Source organism: Ostrinia nubilalis, chromosome Z (assembly GCF_963855985.1).
Source record: "Ostrinia nubilalis chromosome Z, ilOstNubi1.1, whole genome shotgun sequence".
Lineage (NCBI taxonomy): Eukaryota > Metazoa > Arthropoda > Insecta > Lepidoptera > Crambidae > Ostrinia > Ostrinia nubilalis.
In genome coordinates, this window is record NC_087119.1 from 1,782,579 (window position 1) to 1,803,155 (window position 20,577).

Consider the following 20,577-nt stretch of genomic DNA (forward strand, 5'->3'; position numbering starts at 1 on the left):
ACCCAGGCCCGACAGAAACGAGACATACCTCAGTTTTTTTGTCATGTCTTAATTAGTTAAATTATATATTTTTTATTTTCGAAATCGATGTATAACACCAAAATATTACCCTTTGTTTTTGTTCAGGCGTTATACAAAAACTAATACAAAATGCCTATTTATCACCAAAATTGGTAAATGTATGTACCTAAATGTCTATTACAGCTGCTATGGAATGTATCTAGGTGACCTGGAGATACAGCCGGATTATACAGGGTGGAAACAATAATAAGTTACAAAATCCAAAAATTCAATGTTACCAGCTTCCATAATCTGTACCTTATTATTGCTCAGAATACGGAACAAACCAGAAACCGTCAACGGGCGTAAATGTGTATTCATATAAAGTACTCCAAATCGCACTACTTTGACTTTAGAGCAATCAGTCAATGGCCGGCGCGCGCATTGTTTACATATCCGTCAGATTGACACTTTATAATTAAATTATGCCGTCTTGTGCCGTTCCAACATGTAAGAATGCTACTGGAATTACGAAGAAAGTGCATGGGATCATGTTTTATCCGTAAGTAGCACATTTCCAATTCATTTTAATTAAATAATAATTTTCAAAAAAAATCACGGTTGTATTTTGTAAGTGTTGCCACAGGTCAACGGAATATTTTACCCTACTTTTTTATATTGAATTACATTTGTTTACTTATAAAAAATTCACGCGTTAATTTTGTTAGCGTTACCACAGAATAATGGAATATTTTCCCCATCCTTTTTGTTTTAATTAGTTTTTAGTGTAATTTCATCCATGACATGACAACCTGATTAATTAAATTATAAGTGCCACTTGTGGTCTAAACTGAATAAATATTTTTGATTTTGATTTGATTTCAATATATTGAATTAATTTATAATATTACTCCCTAATAATGAGGAGATAATAAATTACTATCGTGAATTTCATACTTTCCCATTTATTCAAAAGTAAGGCATTGGTATCAACAGATCAGCAGCAGCAATATTTGTATATTTAATAATAATTTTAAGTAATTAATTATTGCTTACATACTTACTCTGATTTTTTTTCAGGATACACAGCCAGAGTTGCCTCGCAATCAAATTTAAGTATTGGTGATGTTTTTGATTTGGATTCTGTTTTTGACTCCAAGAAAAGTTAAACTAAAAGCACTACTGCGCCGTAAACAAATGTTTTGTTGTCGATATGTTTACATAATAAAGAACCTTAAGTTTCTTTTTTGTTTTACTTGGCATTCTAAAATTTATATTCGACTTTTGTAATTGACTTTTAAATAACATATTATACCTACATAAAATATAGTACATATATTACACTATTTAATAGAAATAAATAATCATCTTACACTTAGTTACTTCGGAGTAAAAATTAAATTCATAGGTAGGTAGGTACTATCTATGCCTATGGCCAGTCATGTCGTCTCGTTCTATCGCAAAGAATCACCATTTGATAAGAGCGAGAGCAAAAACGGAAATGGATAGTTAACACTGGCCGTGTGTACTTATTTCACTTACTTATTTTTTACTTGTTTAACATCTCTTTAAAAAATTACATAATTTTACCCCAAAAATGGGGGTGTCACACGGCGCTAGTAACACTAAAGGGGGTAGAGGGGCGCGGGAGGGGAAGTATTTTGGACACAAGTTGCCGCGTAGAAATGTTATCGAACACTCCTTCTGGTTTGTTCTGTATTCTGAGTATTATTGGTACCATTTGAAAGAGCTCGTGAAGCACTTTCAGAATCAGTAACTAGTTTTTCGATATCTTGTATAGTTTAGAAATAATCGAATGAGATCACTTATCGTAGCTACTTACATCAGTGTCGAGCGTCAGATGCGAATGCAGCACGTACAGCGGCCAGATAGTGGCTAGGATACGGCCATCGCTGCGCGCGCGCACCACGCGGCACCATACCGACACGTACGGGACTTCGCCCTGGCTCGGCACTGGGAAACACCAGAGTTATTATACAGGGTGTCCCAGAATAGATGAATCAAACTGATAGGGGAGGTAGCTCTACTAATGTACTGTCCCTAAAAATATGAAAAAAAAAATAAAGCGCATAAGGAAACAAAAAAAAACATGTTTTTGAAAAAGTGAAAATAAATCAGCTTTGCCTAAGTATCTGGCTATAATTGCTGCGTTTGGAGTTTATTTGTACTTTTTTCTTACTAATATTAATTGTACATGATCGCTTCGTTTATCTGTAAACAAACTTTGGAAAATAATAACTAGATTTCGAGTTTAGGGCACTTTATTTAAAAAAAAAATCCGTGCTCAAAAGGACATTGTCAGAAACCGCCTTAGATTCCTGGGCACAGCAGTAAAGTATCAAAATTAATCTCTTACTTTTTGAAAACTTAAATATTAATTAGATTGTAACGGACACTTGAGGATTAAAAAATGAAATAATAAAAGTATTTTATATGTATTCCATAATACTATGACGACATCCGGACATTTTAGGGCGTGGCCTGCTCCATATCCTATGAAGTTCCATAATTTGTGTCGATAAAATCTATGTAAAATCGGCACAAGGCAATGCCGTACTTCATTGTTAGGAATCCATGTAATAGTGATGTTGACTGCGGTCATCATAGACAATAAGATACCGATCTTGTAAATAAAATAAATCATCCAAATTGCTACAGTATGACTAGATTTTAATTAAAAGTTAAAAATATATTGCACGATACTACAAGAAGCTATCTAATGTGTCCAACTGGTCGAAGGTCATGAATAAAATAAAAAGAATTGTGATCATAACACTGATATAGACAATGACAACAATATGGGATCATCTTTAATATATCTGCCCCCCTAGACAAAACGCACTTTTTGATCGAATCGAAAATCGAATCCGTCAAAACTCCATACAAAAAAGGGACTTTTCGACCACTTTTCGACTGGTTTGCGATTATAATTTGCACTTTGTCTAGACCCACTGTTACAGTTTCAAAATTCGATGAAAAATCCAATGCCGCTAAAAGTGAGAGAAATGTCTAAAGTTCTAATAGAATTGAAAGTTTTATTCGCTCAAAATGCTTATAACAATAATTGGTAATACATTTCAAATATTAAGTACCTTTATAATGTATCGATAGAACCAAAATGATATCCTCTCAGCTTGGAAAGGGAAAACCCAGGATTGGGGGAGCGCTCCAGGCAATTTTTAGAACATTTCATAGGTGGTAGTAAATAATATTTATTTTATTATTAAAATTGAATATTTTGATATTGATAAAATTGAATATATCTTTCGATTCAAATACCGAATATTTTTCAATCGATAATAATTATCGAGAATTGTTAATAATATTCAATTAAAAGTTGTTCAATCCCTAGTCATGCATAGACTAAGACGGTAACCATGGAGATAGTTAGTTTGGTAAGTCACGTGTTAAATGTCAAGAGTGGAAAGTAAACATAGGATTCATGTTATTTATTTACGTGCAAAATGTAAGTAAGTAAATCATAAAAGTGGAACGCCGAGCTATTTCCAAAACCCGTCCAATATTATAATACAATTTGGCTGCGACAACTACAATACAGGACATCTCCCAAATCGATGTGCATAAAATAATATAATACAATACTAGTAAGTAAGAGGTTATGATAACAATATTGCTATCAATAAGTTTATAGAATTGGTCCGCCAGGAATAATTGTTCTTACATAAAGATTTGTGTCATTTAGAACCTAGAAAGTATTATTTCGGCACTGTTGATCTAACGGCGAACAATGTATGGAGAACGAACATTGTCCTTTTTTTTCATATTTTTTTGGGATAGTACATTAGTAGAGCTACCTCCCCTATCAGTTTGATTCACCCATTCTGGGACACCCTGTACATCGTTTCATCCACGAAGACACGTCCTACCACATTTTGGTCGAGAGAAGCGCGCGAGTTTGAACCGAGCAATCCGAGCGTCATTATTGTACCTAGTGTGCGTGTGCACTCATGGATACTGTCACGTCTCCATAGAAACACATTGATTACTAATAAAAAATGATGGATTAGCGGAATGCTGTATTATTTCATAATTGGCGACGTTGGACATGGAAATAAATAAATTAAAACGAATAAGAGCAGCCCTGAAGGGCAGCCTTACATTAACACAGAATATTGTAAGTACAGTGACTGAAATCTCCGAAGAAGAGTTACATTACGAAACTCCCCGCACCCCATAAAACCCTTGCTAAGTATAACGACTGTTTTTTTTATTTCAAGATTTATTTTTGATTTTAAAAGACTACTCATTAAAATGTTACATTTACAAGAATCTACTCACCTTTGACTAACCAGGGAACATTTTCTTTAGGACACTCCTTCAGGGGTATGTCCCCTGACCATCCAATATCATGGGTAGTGAACTTGATCCTATGGTATAAAACATAACGGTAAACCACAGAGTAACGACCTACATATCAAAATACAATGTTGCAAATGTTCAGTAAAGGTTTTGCATCATAGAATATATTGGTGCAAGATGGATACATATTCAATTCAAATGTCATTCATCATGGTCGATTCAGAAGATTGAATGGAGGCCTGGATTGATAACTGCTCTGTCACATCACTAACTATATGTGATAATGATAATGATATACATTAACATTTCTTCCTCTTCACCGAATTCCCCACCCATTCCCCAGTAGCACGAGAAAAAATTATATGTGATAAATTAAATAATCATTATCATCTGGACTAGGGGGAAGACGATCTAATTTACCAATGGAAAAAGGGACGATTTGTCCAAAACTCCCCACGCTCGAGTGGTCCTATCCCACTTATTTTACTCACCTACTACACACTGTATCTACTTTGCCGAAACCACATGGCCAACTCTAATCAAAACTTTATGAAAAGCCAAACCTGTCATTATGTTTTGACAGAAAGTTAAAACTGATCATTATCTCACTATTTATGATGATGTTGAGGATATTCAGTTAAACAATAGACATCAATCAACACCAACCAGGCCTCCACCACCCACAAGTGTAAACCAGCAGGCGTCAGACTTACTTGAGCGCCATCTCGCAGTCGGCGCCGGCGATGACGCTGCGGCCGACGCTCTCGGGCTCTAGCTCGCCCGAGCACACCGTGCCCCAGTGCACTTCTTCGGGGCAGCGGGCTCTCACCTGTGTTACGAGACAAAGTTAATATTCAAAATCAAAATCAAAATTTTCTTTATTTGTTTAGACTAATTAAATTATCATAAGTGCCACTTGTGGTCTAAACTGAATAAATATTTTTTTGATTTTTTTGATTTTTTGATTTTGATTAGTTCTTGCAAATCGTCAAATGCTCTTAAGGAGCCTATACATGTCTCATTCTTTTTTTGCCCTACCAGCGCTTCGAGACAAACATTTGGCAAGTGCTGAGAAGAAGCGCCGCAACAAACTCAGTCACCACTGTCTACCGGTTTAAAAATATAAAAAAGTAGGAAGATACAATACATTCAGAAGCAAGTTACTTACCACGCGCTCCCGTTGATAGAAGGTGGCCTGTAAGACGCCCATCTAGCACGAGACCGCGTGGCAGTTTTGAATATATTTATTTAGTGCCGTGCTAATTTCTAGGTTAATTGTTGCGTTTTGATACATATATATTTTTTAATATTTTTTATATTAGCAGAATGTCCGGACTTCTCACAAAGATCGTCAATATTCCTCCTGTGATAATAAAGTGCTAAGTAGCTTTGAAGTTAAGCCATCTTACCTAAGTCTGTCGCCATAACAAAAATGTTAACAGCATTGTTGTGTTCCGGCAGTTAGAGGTAAGATAGCCAGTTCATCCGTGGTTGAGGATTCCGGGTGAAGCTCGCTTCCACCTTCGGCCTGATCATCACTTAACATCAGGTGAGATACAGACCAAGAGCTTCCTCGTTGTGGATAAAAAAGAAGTTCCAGAGATCTTCTGTTGATTGCGTCAAATTGCGTAGATAGATCTAGATTCAGAATTAGACCCCATTCATGCTTGTTGTTTTGACAAGGGCAGGCCCCGTCCTTCTCGGTCAGTCCAGGACTGAAGATTTAGTGAAGGTCGCGGGAAGAGGGAATGTCTAGGTGGAGGCAACGCAGGAGTAATGGTCGTGGAAATCCTTGGGGAAAGCTTTTTGTCCGGAAGTAGGCGTCCTTTGGTTGAAACGATGACTTTGTACAACTGACTGTATTGCAGCATATTCATCAGTCAGTGGTACACTTAACTCCAAGTTACTTCTCGACGATATTACGGAACCACATGCATACGCCGCTTCGCCAAGACTTGCTTTGAGACTAGGTGTACACAGCTATGTATACCTAAAAGTATAGTTAAGCACACACTATAAACCTTGTTTTCTTGTTAACTGTACCGCAGCGTTTATCATTGATTCCTCACCGCCCGCCCTACTATTCAAGAAAGAAAGAAAGAAAGAAAGAAAAAATGTTTATTCAGTATCATCGACAATACACTTACAATACTTAACATTATTTAATGAGTAGGTAATTACAATGATACTGAAAAGGTATCCACTCAGCACGGTGTCGTAGCATCTCAGTAGATAATGCCACGACGCTGGTCTTCCGTGGACACCCAATTCAGTAGCCACACCACTTGCCTTGTACAACAGGCTATACCGCAGCATATTGGCCAGGGTAAGCCGTCCAGCGAGCTGCATGTTCCTCCTCGCGCCGCATTCCTCCACTTTGACGTGAGCGTACACGCCACCACCAGGACTGGACTTGCCGCCGAGCGCTTCGGCGTCTTCCAAACGAACGCGGTACGTGCCTGCCGTGAATGGAACACCTGGGAAATATAGTTATGATGGTACCGTCAAAAAAAAAGTCAATTTATTTATACATTTGGTGAAAATATTTAGAGATGGCAAGGGCCAGAAAGCCACTGATCATCATAAATGAATTTATCTGAAAATAATAATGGTCTTGGTTGAGTCATGTCAGAATCCTGTGACGGTTAATTTTGTCTGACACCGCGGCGATGGAGGACAATGATGATTGAAAGATATGGAACAAAAAAATATACTCACTGCTAGACCAATGCCAATCAGCCGTCGGGCCAGCTAGCGCTAGGCGTATTCTTTTCGGTGCAGTCGGACTTCGCCATCTGCATCAAAATAATTTAATGATACTTAAAATTCTCTAACATTTAAAAAGTCTAATCAGTAATGTGCGGTATGAAGTGGCAGTGGTAGCCTTAATGGAGGAAGGGGATAGCCTTAACGTGGGGAGGGGGATAGCCTTAACGTGAGGAGGGGGATAGCCTTAGTGGGGGGAGGGGGATAGGCTTAATGTGGGGAGGGGATAGCCTTAACGTGGGGAGGGGGATAGCCTTAACGTGGGGAGGGGGATAGCCTTAGTGGGGGGGATAACCTTAAAGTGGGGAGGGGATAGCCTTAATGTAGGGAAGGGCTAGCCTTAGCGAGGGGAGGGGATAGCCTTAGCGGGGTGAGGGGATAACCTTAATGGGGGAGGGGGATAGCCTTAACGTGGGGAGGGGGATTGCCTTAGTGCGGGGAGAGGGTAGCTTTATTGGGGAAGGGGATAGCCTTAATGGGAGAGGGGACAACCTTGATCGGCACATACTTCTATAACTGCTACGAGCAGGGCCAGACAGAAAATGCTGGAGAGTCTGGACAATGATCTGTGGGGAAGACCGTTCAGGGTTGCAGGCAATAAGCTGCACCCCATCAGTCTTCTGCAGAGTGGGAAGTGGTTCTTCAGTCTATACGTTAATTCTATTAACACCGGCATAATTTTGCCTCGCACTCCTGCACTTCCTTGGGAAGAAAACGGCGCCGGGCTCGGATGGCGAGTCAATCAAAGCTGGCCATCGCGACCAGGCATTGCAAAAGTTTCAGGACCTTATAGAGCGCAGCTATGCTACAGGGACGTAGCAGTTATTAGCTGGTATGTGATGTGCGGGTTGCAGCGACTCGTCTGAGCCCTCCTGGCCCAAGCGCAACGCAGTCGCACAGCTGTTGTAAATCCATAGAGCCAAGCGGCCATCCAGGGCTGCTGTCGTCACCGCCGCCAGCTCACAATTTGTGTAAATGCTGCCAGGAGACTCATCTAGCGACTTCATCGACGCGGAAACGAGATTAACTCCCAGGTGATGTGCTATGTCGGTAATCACCTGTAGGCCAGTCGTGCGCCGGGTTGCAGCGGCACAATCTCGTCTGAGTCCTCCTGGCCCAAGCGCAGCGCGGCCGCGCAGCTGTTGTGGATCCATAGCGCCACGCGGCCATCCAGGGCTGTTGCCGTCACCGCCGCCAGCTCACAATTTGTGTAAATGCTGCCAGAAGACTCATCTAGCGTCTCCTAGGTGATGTGCTGTGTCAATACGCACCTGTAGGCCAGGCGTGCGCCGGGTTGCAGCGGCACAATCTCGTCGGAGCCCTCCTGGCCCAAGCGCAGCGCGGCCGCGCAGCTGTTGTGGATCCACAGCGCCACGCGGCCATCCAGGGCTGCTGCCGTCACCGCCGCCAACTCGCGATTTGTGTAAATGCTGCCAGAAGACTCATCTAGCGACACCATCGACGCGGAAACGCGGATGTAGCAGTGATCAGCTCCCAGGTGATGTGTTGTCAGTACGCACCTGTAGGCCAGTCGTGCGCCGGGTTGAAGCGGCACAATCTCGTCGGAGCCTTCCTGGTCCAATAGCCGCACAGCTTTTATGGATCCATAGCGCCACGCTTTTCAGGGCTGCTGCCGTCACCGCCGCCAGCTCGCGATTTGTGTAAATGCTGCCAGAAGACTGATCTAGCGACTTCATCGACGCGGAAACGCAGAGATTAACTCCCAGGTGATGTGCTATGTCAGTAATCACCTGTAGGCCAGTCGTGCGCCGGGTTGCAGCGGCACAATCTCGTCGGAGCCCTCCTGGCCCAAGCGCAGCGCGGCCGCGCAGCTGTTGTGGATCCACAGCGCCACGCGGCCATCCAGGGCTGCTGCCGTCACCGCCGCCAGCTCCCGATTGTTAACTACGCTGTCTGTCTCCTCGTCTGACATCTCCGTGGAAGCAGACTCGCAGACGTACTGCAAAAGAAAGAATAACATCGAAAAATTGTTTATAAATGACTAGATTTTGCTCGCGGCTTTTTCCACAGCCGTAACACACGCACCACTACGAGGCTAGCACCGCCGTTCATTTAGTTAACATTACATTTGGGTGGCTAGCTGTAACATAAGTCGTGCCAAGGCATCATAGTGATTGTAGTATCCATACCGCGCCAGCCGTCTGGAATACACGACAAATATCTGCACATAGGCCGATGGGGCAGCAAGGTTCTGAAATGGAGGCCGCGTACCGGAAAATGCAGCGTGAGACTTCCACCCACAAGGTGGACAGACGACATCATAAAGGTAGCAGGGAAGCGCTGGACGCAGGCCGCTACCAATCGATCAACATGGAAAGCGTTGGGTGAGGCCTATGTTCAGCAGCGGACGGCCTATGGCTGAAATGATGATGATGATCTGCAAGAGTATGGCAAGTAGCGTAAGAGTATTTTGTTTTGTTCAATAGTGACTGAGTTTTTTGCGCTGCTTCTTCTCAGCACTGGCCCATTTATTGTCCCGAAGCAGTGGTAGGGTTAATATTGGGACGTGCAAAAGCGCTTTTTAAAAGCCTATTTGCAAAAATAAATAGTACCTGATCCATGGCAGTGCGCCAATCAGTGGCCAGCGAGTGTAGAGTTCTCAGCCGGGGCACGTGTAGTGACACATGCACGGCAGTGGCACAGCTTCGGAACCGCGCGCGCTCGAGCTGTCCCAGCGGAACCGATACGGCCCCTTGGAAGCGGAACTCGTCTACGAGTTGTTCCATCGTCCCGGTCGCACAATCTAGAATGTCGGACCTGTTAAAAAGATAAGGACTTTCTTGAGAAATCACGGAGCTTGAATTGATGACAGCTGTCATAAATTGAGTGACGTCTTCCTTTCATATCATTCTGTAATCAAGCGATAAAATGTATTAGCATCATTCGATTGCAATATCATCTGCATACGTAATGTATTCCCAAAATTCATTCAAAGTGCCTGATTTTCTAGCGTCTTCTGTAGGTTTAAAAGTTGCTCATATTATGTTCTGGTGAAAGGGCTAACTCTATGGTTATGTACTCTTTACTGCCCGCACTAACATCCTTTATAAATTGCAATTCCAAGAACGAATGATTTCGTAGCCGACTGCACGCAGCAGCAGCAAACGGCGTGTCGCCGCGACATATCACTTTCTATGTATTTTTATGAAATACTTTCAGGCGACGTGTCGCTTGCAACGAATGCTATTTCATAGAAATACTAAGAACAATAGTGTTGCGACAACATGTCGTCTCTACTGCTGGATGCAGTCGGCTACGAAATCATACTTTAAGTACGATAAAAAAGAAATAAAATACTCACGAGATGCCGGCGGCCAATAGCGCGGTGTACCCGGCGGGCGAGCCGAAGTGCGCGTGCGCCGCCGCGTCGCGCGCCAGCAGCGTCAGCACGCGGTGGCCGCGCATCAGCGGCCGCGACACGTAGTAGCCCTCCAGCGACGTCACCTGGCTGCGGACACATCACGGTTCAGCCGTGGAACGGGTAGCAACAGCCCAGTAGCCTTATTCACGTATTATTATTATTATTGGTTTTGGGCCTTCATTTGCGCCAGCTCGACCAGGTTTGATCTATTGTGGCAGCCCTTGTCTTTAGAGTTCACTGCTTAGTCCCGTTGAGTCTATAAAGGACATTGTCAGAAACCGCCTAAAAAACCGCCCAAAAACATTAACCCATCATAATTATTTTCTATTTTTTTTAATACATTAAGCACCCTTTCATTCTAATGGACACTTAAGCATTGAAAAATTAAATAAATAAGTCTTTTAACGTTTATTCTATAATACTATTACAACTTCCGGACGTTTTGGTGCGTGGCATGGTCTAAAACCTATCAAGTTCCATAATTTTTGCCGATAAAATCTGTACGAGGCATTACCGTACTTTATTGCTGGGAGTCCATGTATAGTGATGTTCCTGCGGCCATCATAGACAATAAAATATCGATTTTGAAAATAAAATAAATCGATTAAACTGCTTTGAAGACTAGATTTGCGTTAAAAGCTAAAAAGATATTGACAGTTTGACACTATTACAAGAAGATATCTAAAGTGTCCAACTGGTCGAAGGTCGTAAATAAAATAAAAATAATTAGGACCATAAACTGATATTCATGGTATCATAACTGTAAAAGTGTCAGAATCCGATGTTGAATCCAATGCCAGTTGAAGTGTGAGAAACATATATATTTTTTTTTTATGTGACAGGAGGCAAATGAGCAGACGGATCACCTGATATCAACCTAGTATAGTTGCCAGTCTCTCATAATCTATGCCAATGAGGGTTTTCGCGATTGAAAAATCCGCCAGATGGCAATACGTAGACGTGAGGTCCAAATGCTGCATGATTGGTTATTTTTGACATGACATTGACAGATATCCACCAATCATGCAGCATTTGGACCTCGCGTCTACGTATTGCCATCTCGCGGATTTTTCAATCGCGAAAACCCTCATTCATAGCACATGTATAATAATAGACCAAATGAACTTTTATAGATTGTGAAAGAGAAGATAAAGATTTTATTATTTTATTAAAATCTTGCCACGAGGTAGTTTTTCAGTAGAAACCAGGATTGGATAATCGCTACAGGCAAGTATCAGAACATTTTATAAATATTTTTAATCGATTATATCCATGTGAATCGTTTTAATAAATTGTCATTTTACTTTTTCAATTAAAACTTTTTCAATCCCTAGTCTTGTCAAACTGTCATAATGTCAACAAATTATAAATGTCACGTCAGTTGACTCAATTTCAGTCTTCTGTGCGTTTATTGTATTTTTATTTCAATGAAATAGTGCTAAAGGGTTAGTACTAAAACTGAAAGCCTTTTTTCAGAAAGAAAACCAATGTGGTGCCCTTATTATTCATGCTGTTTGAAAGTTACAAGTCAGTGATACAGAGTTGCCGACATTATAACTCCGTAGTGATACCATACCAAAGAAGAAGTTTTCCTAAACACTTGTGTTGTTTTTATATGTGATCGAATAAAAAGGATTAATTCTACTGCTCAAATGGAATAACTTATCCCAAGAGACCGAATATAAAAAAAACCTCTCCATAGAAATTATCACCATCACGAGGATGTGAATTTTTTTGAGAATTTGATATTGGTCCTGTAAGAAAAGTAGTTGTATTTCAGTAGTAGAATCAACCCTTCTTGTTTCATCAGCAAGAGTAACTATAAAAACGCCCTGTAGGTAGGTATTATTAAGCTGAAGAGTTTGTTTAGTGTCAAAGACTGTCACACAGTGTAACTTAAATAAATATTTATGTTAATATTTTTTCTATTTATTTATTTTCCCAAAGCTTCACAGTGACAGCTGAAACAGCAATACTGTTAACAAAACAGTAAAACTAAACTTGGAACAAACTGTTACAAATATGAGGGGTTTAATATTTTACAAATTAAAATAAAACCGCATGTTGCTTTACTTTCTCGTATAGGTAATAAATGTAATTAATGGCTAGATTATTAATGTTACTTTGTTACCCTCAATAGTGAGGAAATCTTATAAAATGGTAACCCTGATTTTTATTGTCATTCAAGTGCTCTTTCTTCGCATAGGCTTCTGTGATTTGGCCAAGGGCCACACACATTGCGATAACATTATGCGACATTGATTTGACAGCAGCGGAGTGAAGTCTTGCGACTATGCAAAATGATACCCTGTAATCGTAGCGCATACAGACATAGACGGGGCGGGGCACATAGCTCGTAGAGCTGATGGCCGCTGGGGCAGGAAAGTTCTTGAGTGGCGACCACGAGCCGAAAGACTTAGCGTGGGCAGGCCTCCCACTAGGTGGACCGACGATCTGGTGAAGGTCGCGGGAGGTGCCTGTATGCGAGCGGTGCAGGATCGGTCTTCGTGGAAATCCTTGGGGGAGGCCTTTGTCCAGCAGTGGACGTCTTTTCGGCTGAAACGAACGAACGAACGATACGTATTACCACTATTTACCAGACATTACTATTTATTGCATACTCGCCGGATTACACGTAGGAGCACGCGCGTAACAGCTTCGGCCTTGCATTATTATAAGATCTTGTTCCGCCCTTTTACGAACTTCCTCCGTGAGGATATCCCCGCCGAATTCTATGATGAACCTATCAAAAGTCATATTCTGCAATGTCAACCCACCACAAGGTGGACCGACGACCTGATAAAGGTAGCGGGAAGGCGCTGGATGCAGGCCGCTACCAACCGTGCGATGTGGAAGTCATTGGGGGAGGCCTATGTTCAGTAGTGGACGTCCTGTGGCTGAAATGATGATGATGATGAAGAAATGAATGAAAATGACAAATCTTCGAACGTGTATAATACCGTGCCAAACTATTGCCGTTTTTGTTGTAAAGATCATGCAGCGCTACTTGCGGATATTATTGGAAAGAAAACTATGTGGGCTCTAGATCTGAAGCCGCTTTAACGAACACGAAGTGCTCATACAATGCGGCGTATTTTCTTCCAGTCTTTAGTCAGGACTTTAGTCGAATTAAAACCCCGGTTGAACGTGATATAGCCGCACTAGAATACGATGCTTTTTTGCATAATCGCAAGACTTCGTTCCGGTGTCGACCGAATGTTATCATGATGTATGTGGCCCAGGGGTTACCGTAGCCGCTAAGGTTTGAAACTTCTTGCTTAAAATATTGTAGTCTTTGGCATAGACTACGATGGTAGTCATGGAGATAGGAGTTTGTTATCTCGTGTCAGATGTAAATGGTGAAAAGAAAACTCATGATTCGTGGTATTTTTATGTAATATGTAGGTATTTTATAAAAGTGGAACCCCGAGTGATCTCCAAAACCCATTCTATTATTATATACGATTCGGCTTCGATATCTATAATACAATAGGAGTTTATTTCATGTGTCAGATGACAAGGGTGGAAACAACCTACGATTCATGTTGTTTATTTACGTGCAATATGTGGGCATATTGTAAAAGTGGAATGCCGAGTTGTATTTCTAAAACTTGTTCTATTATTTTATACTATTTGGCTGCGACTCGGCGTGACGACAATACAAAACATTTTTCGCGAATCGGTGTTCATACATTCACACAATACATTAGACGCCATGTTGTCATAAACGACATATTATAAAATCGCTGTGATTTAATATTCTTAATCATTAATTTTATGGCAAGTGTCCATCAGGAATCATTGTTCTTACACACAGAATCGTATTATTTCGCTTTCGGGTAGTAATATGTCAAAATTGTTGGTTCTTTAGGCGAACAATGTATGGAGAACGAACATTGTCCTTTCCAGATTCTTTGGAGCGTGATATCTGCTATCTCATCCGGGTGCATGATGTGTCGCCCGAGATGGATACTCTTATTCACGTAACAAAACTTCAACGACAAAATACGCTGAGTTGCGATTCTATCGAGTAATCGTTCTATCAAAATGACCCTTGTGAGTACGGATTTAGAACTGTTTTTCAATGGGATGACTTCTGAAAGTCAGCGAGATCTTGACCATCTTGACTGTCAAAATACGTGAATTAGGCCACTGTTCATCTCCCCGAGCAGGCAACGAAAACAAAACACGTACGGCGTACCCGCCCTCGGGATAATCCACAAGGGATTCAAGAGCTAGTAGCGAGTGACGTACGCGCACGTATTCTTCATCAATTGTAAAAACATTATTCGCTATGGAAAGAAGCAAAAATACGCGTGTGGTGTGCTAGATGGCGACACAGTAACTTCTTGTAGCAGTCAGCCTTATCGTATTGGTACAGTACCGTTGGTACCGTTCACTGACGCATGTAAACGAAATGGTCCTTGACTTACAGACAAGCTAGATCACATCATATTGTGGTATTATTTATTGTGTAAATCACACCACATAAATGTCGTCAACAATATGGTGTGAATGCCGCCGTTTCGTTGGAGTTCCTATGGCCACCTTCCAGTCCCATCATCAGACCAGCTCTATGGTATCATAATATTGTATTGTCATCTAATCTACACATAATTGCCAAGTTTCATGATGATACAAGAATGCGTGTAATTCAGATTCTAAGATTCCATTACATAGTTACATACACGACGACCCAATAAAAGCGTGTTAAAAACATACGATTCCAAATATCCGAAGACTGCACTTAATCTGGGTACATAAAATTATTTTAATTTTATAAAAACGGGAAATATTATTCAAAATTTTTTCATGCATACGAAATCGCGGGCACAGCTAGTCAAAGATGCAAAGTTTATTTGAATATAAATAAAATAAAATCAAACCTAAAATCACAATTACATTTTGAGTTAATGTTATGCTGATGGCTAAATTTACTATTTCCAATTATCTTTATCCAAATGACGTCTAAAATGTTAATTATTTCCCTACTTTGTATCTTTTCTATACGATTGTGGACAAAACTGGATAAACTGGACAAAGATATAATAAGTAATAATAACAAACAAGACAATTTCTTAGTCCTACTACAATCTGCGTATTGTAGGACTTTCAAAAATTCTATGATACAGAAATTCTAACTACGGTTCTCCAGAAACTCCAGATAGCCCGCTGGGTAACCTGAAAACCTGAAAAAGATTAATAGCTAAAGACGACAAAGCAATACTTAAGGAACTGAAAAAAAATTTTGATATCGCGGTCTACAAATCAACCTACAGAACAGACAGCGCCATCTATTGGCAAGGGTAGCTTGGTGGCACCAGTGAAACTTGTCGGAAACTACGTCACATCGGACGCCAGCGCTCCCTGTCGGCGCTCCACAGTTTTGACGTAGTAGTCGACGGAACGCGGAGCTAAGTTTTGTGGCAGCTCAAACAGTCAACACATGCACGGTAATACTATCTATACAGTATTCCAACTCGGCCATATTTTTGAAATAAATGTCAACAGCCCCGCGGTACGTCACGGTATGACAACATGCGATAGGGCTGCTCACCTACAGTACCCATTCTAATTACATCTGTCTACTTAGAATTTCTATCTAGTTTTGTGATTGTATTTTTTTTTATTTAGACGAACAAAATACTTGGTGAATGGAATAGGATAAAAATGCGTGTTGTTTTGTGATTAGTAGATTTAATTAAAAAAAAAATATACTAAAATAATTTTGAATCTACTAATCATAATGAGTACTTAATGACCCGTTACTTTAATTTCAGGCGGGCGAAATCGTTGGCAAAAGCTGGTTTTATACAATATATAATTTTCATTTCAAATCAAACTGACCGAAAATGACCATTTCTGACAGTTAATGACTAGTTTTTGACAAATTTGACCGTAAATGACGGTCAGTCAAATTCAATCACCTTAGTAATTTTCAACACTAGGCCATCGACGTCCGTTCGGCACATTCGCGACACCCCTAATTTTTTCATCTCGATCGCGTCCCGAGATTTGAAATTTGAAGGAAAGCTCGCGTTTCATCGGTTTATATGAAGTTACAATGATATTATTACCGTGACACATGTCTATAAAACTTGCGCGTCCTATAATAATTTGCGATTGGAATTACACTTTGCATAAATGTATGTAGACTTATATTTCAACGAAAACTACCTCACGTGCGTCCACTTGATAGTTAATTATAGCCGAAGATATAACGACCCTCAGTTACCCTCATCATCATATTTTTCATCAGCCCACAAGGGGGCGTTATCGCCCACTTTGGGAAAGACTGCTTTAGAAGATGTTTCCACGCGGAGATGAACAGGCCTGGCACAGCTAGTTACCTGGAGAGGAAGGGCAGCGAGTTGTGCGCGTGCAGCTCGAGCGTGGCCAGACGCGCGGCCACGCGCAGGCGCGGCAGAGCGCGCGGCGCGAAGTAAGAGTCCACGCGCACGGCGCACGACAGCTGCTCGGCGGACACCGGCACGCGACCCACTGGATACTCCATCTCTGGTTGGTAGTCTGACAGCTGAAACGAGAACATTTATTTATTTATTTTCGTTCGTTCGTTTCAGCCAAATGACGTCCACTGCTGGACAAAGGCCTCCTCCAAGGTTTTCCACAATGCACGGTCCTGCGCTGCCCGCATCCAGGCTCTTCCCGCGACCTTTACGAGATCGTCGGTCCACCTAGTAGGAGGCCTGCCCACGCTACGTCTTCCAGCCCGTGGTCGCCACTCGAGAACTTTTCTGCCCCAACGGCCATCGTCTCTACGAGCTATGTGCCCCGCCCACTGCCACTTGGTTTTAGCAATTCTGCGAGCTATGTCGGTCACTTTGGTTCTCCTGCGGATCTCCTCATTTCTGATTCGATCACGCAGGGAAACTCCAAGCATGGCCCGCTCCATATCCCGCTTATTTATTTTATGGAAAACAAATGTCATTTGTTCCCCAGTCGATGAACCTGATGTCGTGCCCTGAGTGCCCAAGCACCTGCACTCAGGAGGATTTGATGAGTGCTGCTAACAACGCCACTCTTGTGGCGGAGTTTTGGGCTGACACTGTGTAGGTTTATTGTCGACACGAAAAGAAGAAGATGGAAAACAAACAGCATATAATGTTATAATTTTATTAATAGATGAGGCGGTTAAGATCAAAAATGCCTTACATTTGGGCTGAATAACTTGCAAAGATAATAAATCCTACTAATATTATAAAAGCGAAAGTATGCGTGGATGTCTGGATGTTTTTTACTCTTTCACGCAAAAACTACTGAACGGATTTTGATTAACTTAACAGTATTATTGTTTATAATCCGGAATAACATATAGGATACAATTTGTGACAAACTAAATTTCACACGGGTGAAGCCGCGGGCAAAAGCTAGTAATTCATAAAATTAAATAATAAAGCTGTGGCCTTTTAATTTTGGCAGGAATGTACGTCTATGGAGCCACTACACTTATTATAAACCTTACAGATTCGAGACATAGGAAAGTTGGCTCCTATACCAGTTTTTTGAAAGGGGCGAGAAAGAGATTTGAGAAGTTTTTGTACAAGAAAACGAGAAGTTTGGTAATTCTTCAGGTTACATCGGTTACTACTTCTCTTATAGATTATCTCATTTCTGATTCCATCACTGGCGAGTACACTTGAAGGTAAAAACAAATGTAATTTTATATATTGTACTCACCAAAGGGTCTTTTTTGGGCATGTATTTGTATATGTTGAACTCAAAGGGCCGGTTCACGGGTTCGTTCTCGACGCAAGCTCGAAACCGCCACATTTGCGCGAACACAGTGTCTGTAAAAACAAATGAATAGTGATAAAGTTTTGCATTCAAAAGTGGTTTTGATTAATGCACTTTTGCCTGGAAAAATCAGTCAAAAGCGATATTGACCAAGGGCACTTTTGACTGATTTTTGCAGTCAAGTGGTTTTGACCGATTATGAGTTTTGACTGTAACATTTGATATTTACGTGTAAATGTTCATGTTCTTGTTGTAGCTAGTCAAAAAGTTTTTGTTTGTTGTCGTACCGACCTGGCGCGCTGGTGCACAGCTGGATCTCCCGCGGGCCCACCAGCGGCAGACGGAAGTACGTGTGCGCGTGCCAGCACTGCAGCATCGGACTGTACAGCTCCAGTACGCACTCCACCTCGCTCTCCTGTTGTTGTACCGACCTGGCGCGCTGATGCACAGCTGGATCTCCCGCGGGCCCACCAGCGGCAGACGGAAGTACGTGTGCGCGTGCCAGCACTGCAGCATCGGACTGTACAGCTCCAGTACGCACTCCACCTCGCTCTCCTGTTGTTGTACCGACCTGGCGCGCTGATGCACAGCTGGATCTCCCGCGGGCCCACCAGCGGCAGACGGAAGTACGTGTGCGCGTGCCAGCACTGCAGCATCGGACTGTACAGCTCCAGTACGCACTCCACCTCGCTCTCCTGTTGTTGTACCGACCTGGCGCGCTGATGCACAGCTGGATCTCCCGCGGGCCCACCAGCGGCAGACGGAAGTACGTGTGCGCGTGCCAGCACTGCAGCATCGGACTGTACAGCTCCAGTACGCACTCCACCTCGCTCTCCTGTTGTTGTACCGACCTGGCGCGCTGATGCACAGCTGGATCTCCCGCGGGCCCACCAGCGGCAGACGGAAGTACGTGTGCGCGTGCCAGCACTGCAGCATCGGACTGTACAGCTCCAGTACGCACTCCACCTCGCTCTCCTGTTGTTGTACCGACCTGGCGCGCTGATGCACAGCTGGATCTCCCGCGGGCCCACCAGCGGCAGACGGAAGTACGTGTGCGCGTGCCAGCACTGCAGCATCGGACTGTACAGCTCCAGTACGCACTCCACCTCGCTCTCCTGTTGTTGTACCGACCTGGCGCGCTGATGCACAGCTGGATCTCCCGCGGGCCCACCAGCGGCAGACGGAAGTACGTGTGCGCGTGCCAGCACTGCAGCATCGGACTGTACAGCTCCAGTACGCACTCCACCTCGCTCTCCTGTTGTTGTACCGACCTGGCGCGCTGATGCACAGCTGGATCTCCCGCGGGCCCACCAGCGGCAGACGGAAGTACGTGTGCGCGTGCCAGCACTGCAGCATCGGACTGTACAGCTCCAGTACGCACTCCACCTCGCTCTCCTGTTGTTGTACCGACCTGGCGCGCTGATGCACAGCTGGATCTCCCGCGGGCCCACCAGCGGCAGACGGAAGTACGTGTGCGCGTGCCAGCACTGCAGCATCGGACTGTACAGCTCCAGTACGCACTCCACCTCGCTCTCCTGTTGTTGTACCGACCTGGCGCGCTGATGCACAGCTGGATCTCCCGCGGGCCCACCAGCGGCAGACGGAAGTACGTGTGCGCGTGCCAGCACTGCAGCATCGGACTGTACAGCTCCAGTACGCACTCCACCTCGCTCTCCTGTTGTTGTACCGACCTGGCGCGCTGATGCACAGCTGGATCTCCCGCGGGCCCACCAGCGGCAGACGGAAGTACGTGTGCGCGTGCCAGCACTGCAGCATCGGACTGTACAGCTCCAGTACGCACTCCACCTCGCTGTCCTGTTGTCGTACCGACCTGGCGCGCTGATGCACAGCTGGATCTCCCGCGGGCCCACCAGCGGCAGACGGAAGTACGTGTGCGCGTGCCAGCACTGCAGCATCGGACTGTACAGCTCCAGTACGCACTCCACCTCGCTCTCCTGTTGTTGTACCGACCTGGCGCGCTGATGCACAGCTGGATCTCCCGCGGGCCCACCAGCGGCAGACGGAAGTACGTGTGCGCGTGCCAGCACTGCAGCATCGGACTGTACAGCTCCAGTACGCACTCCACCTCGCTCTCCTGTTGTTGTACCGACCTGGCGCGCTGATGCACAGCTGGATCTCCCGCGGGCCCACCAGCGGCAGACGGAAGTACGTGTGCGCGTGCCAGCACTGCAGCATCGGACTGTACAGCTCCAGTACGCACTCCACCTCGCTGTCCTGTTGTCGTACCGACCTGGCGCGCTGATGCACAGCTGGATCTCCCGCGGGCCCACCAGCGGCAGACGGAAGTACGTGTGCGCGTGCCAGCACTGCAG

At 43.4% G+C, this 20,577-nt stretch overlaps 2 long non-coding RNA genes across 2 annotated transcripts; one reads left to right on the forward strand and one right to left on the reverse strand.

Annotated features, from left to right (window-relative positions):
• Positions 1-328: 328 nt before the first annotated feature.
• On the forward strand, positions 329-1,243 carry LOC135086681 (uncharacterized). The gene is made up of 2 exons (XR_010260565.1): positions 329-562; positions 1,081-1,243. It is a non-coding gene; the product is annotated as an uncharacterized LOC135086681 (long non-coding RNA).
• Positions 1,244-1,858: 615 nt separating this feature from the next.
• On the reverse strand, positions 1,859-5,164 carry LOC135086745 (uncharacterized). The gene is made up of 3 exons (XR_010260586.1): positions 5,055-5,164; positions 4,321-4,409; positions 1,859-1,974 (listed from the first exon to the last, which is right to left on the reverse strand). It is a non-coding gene; the product is annotated as an uncharacterized LOC135086745 (long non-coding RNA).
• Positions 5,165-20,577: the final 15,413 nt, after the last annotated feature.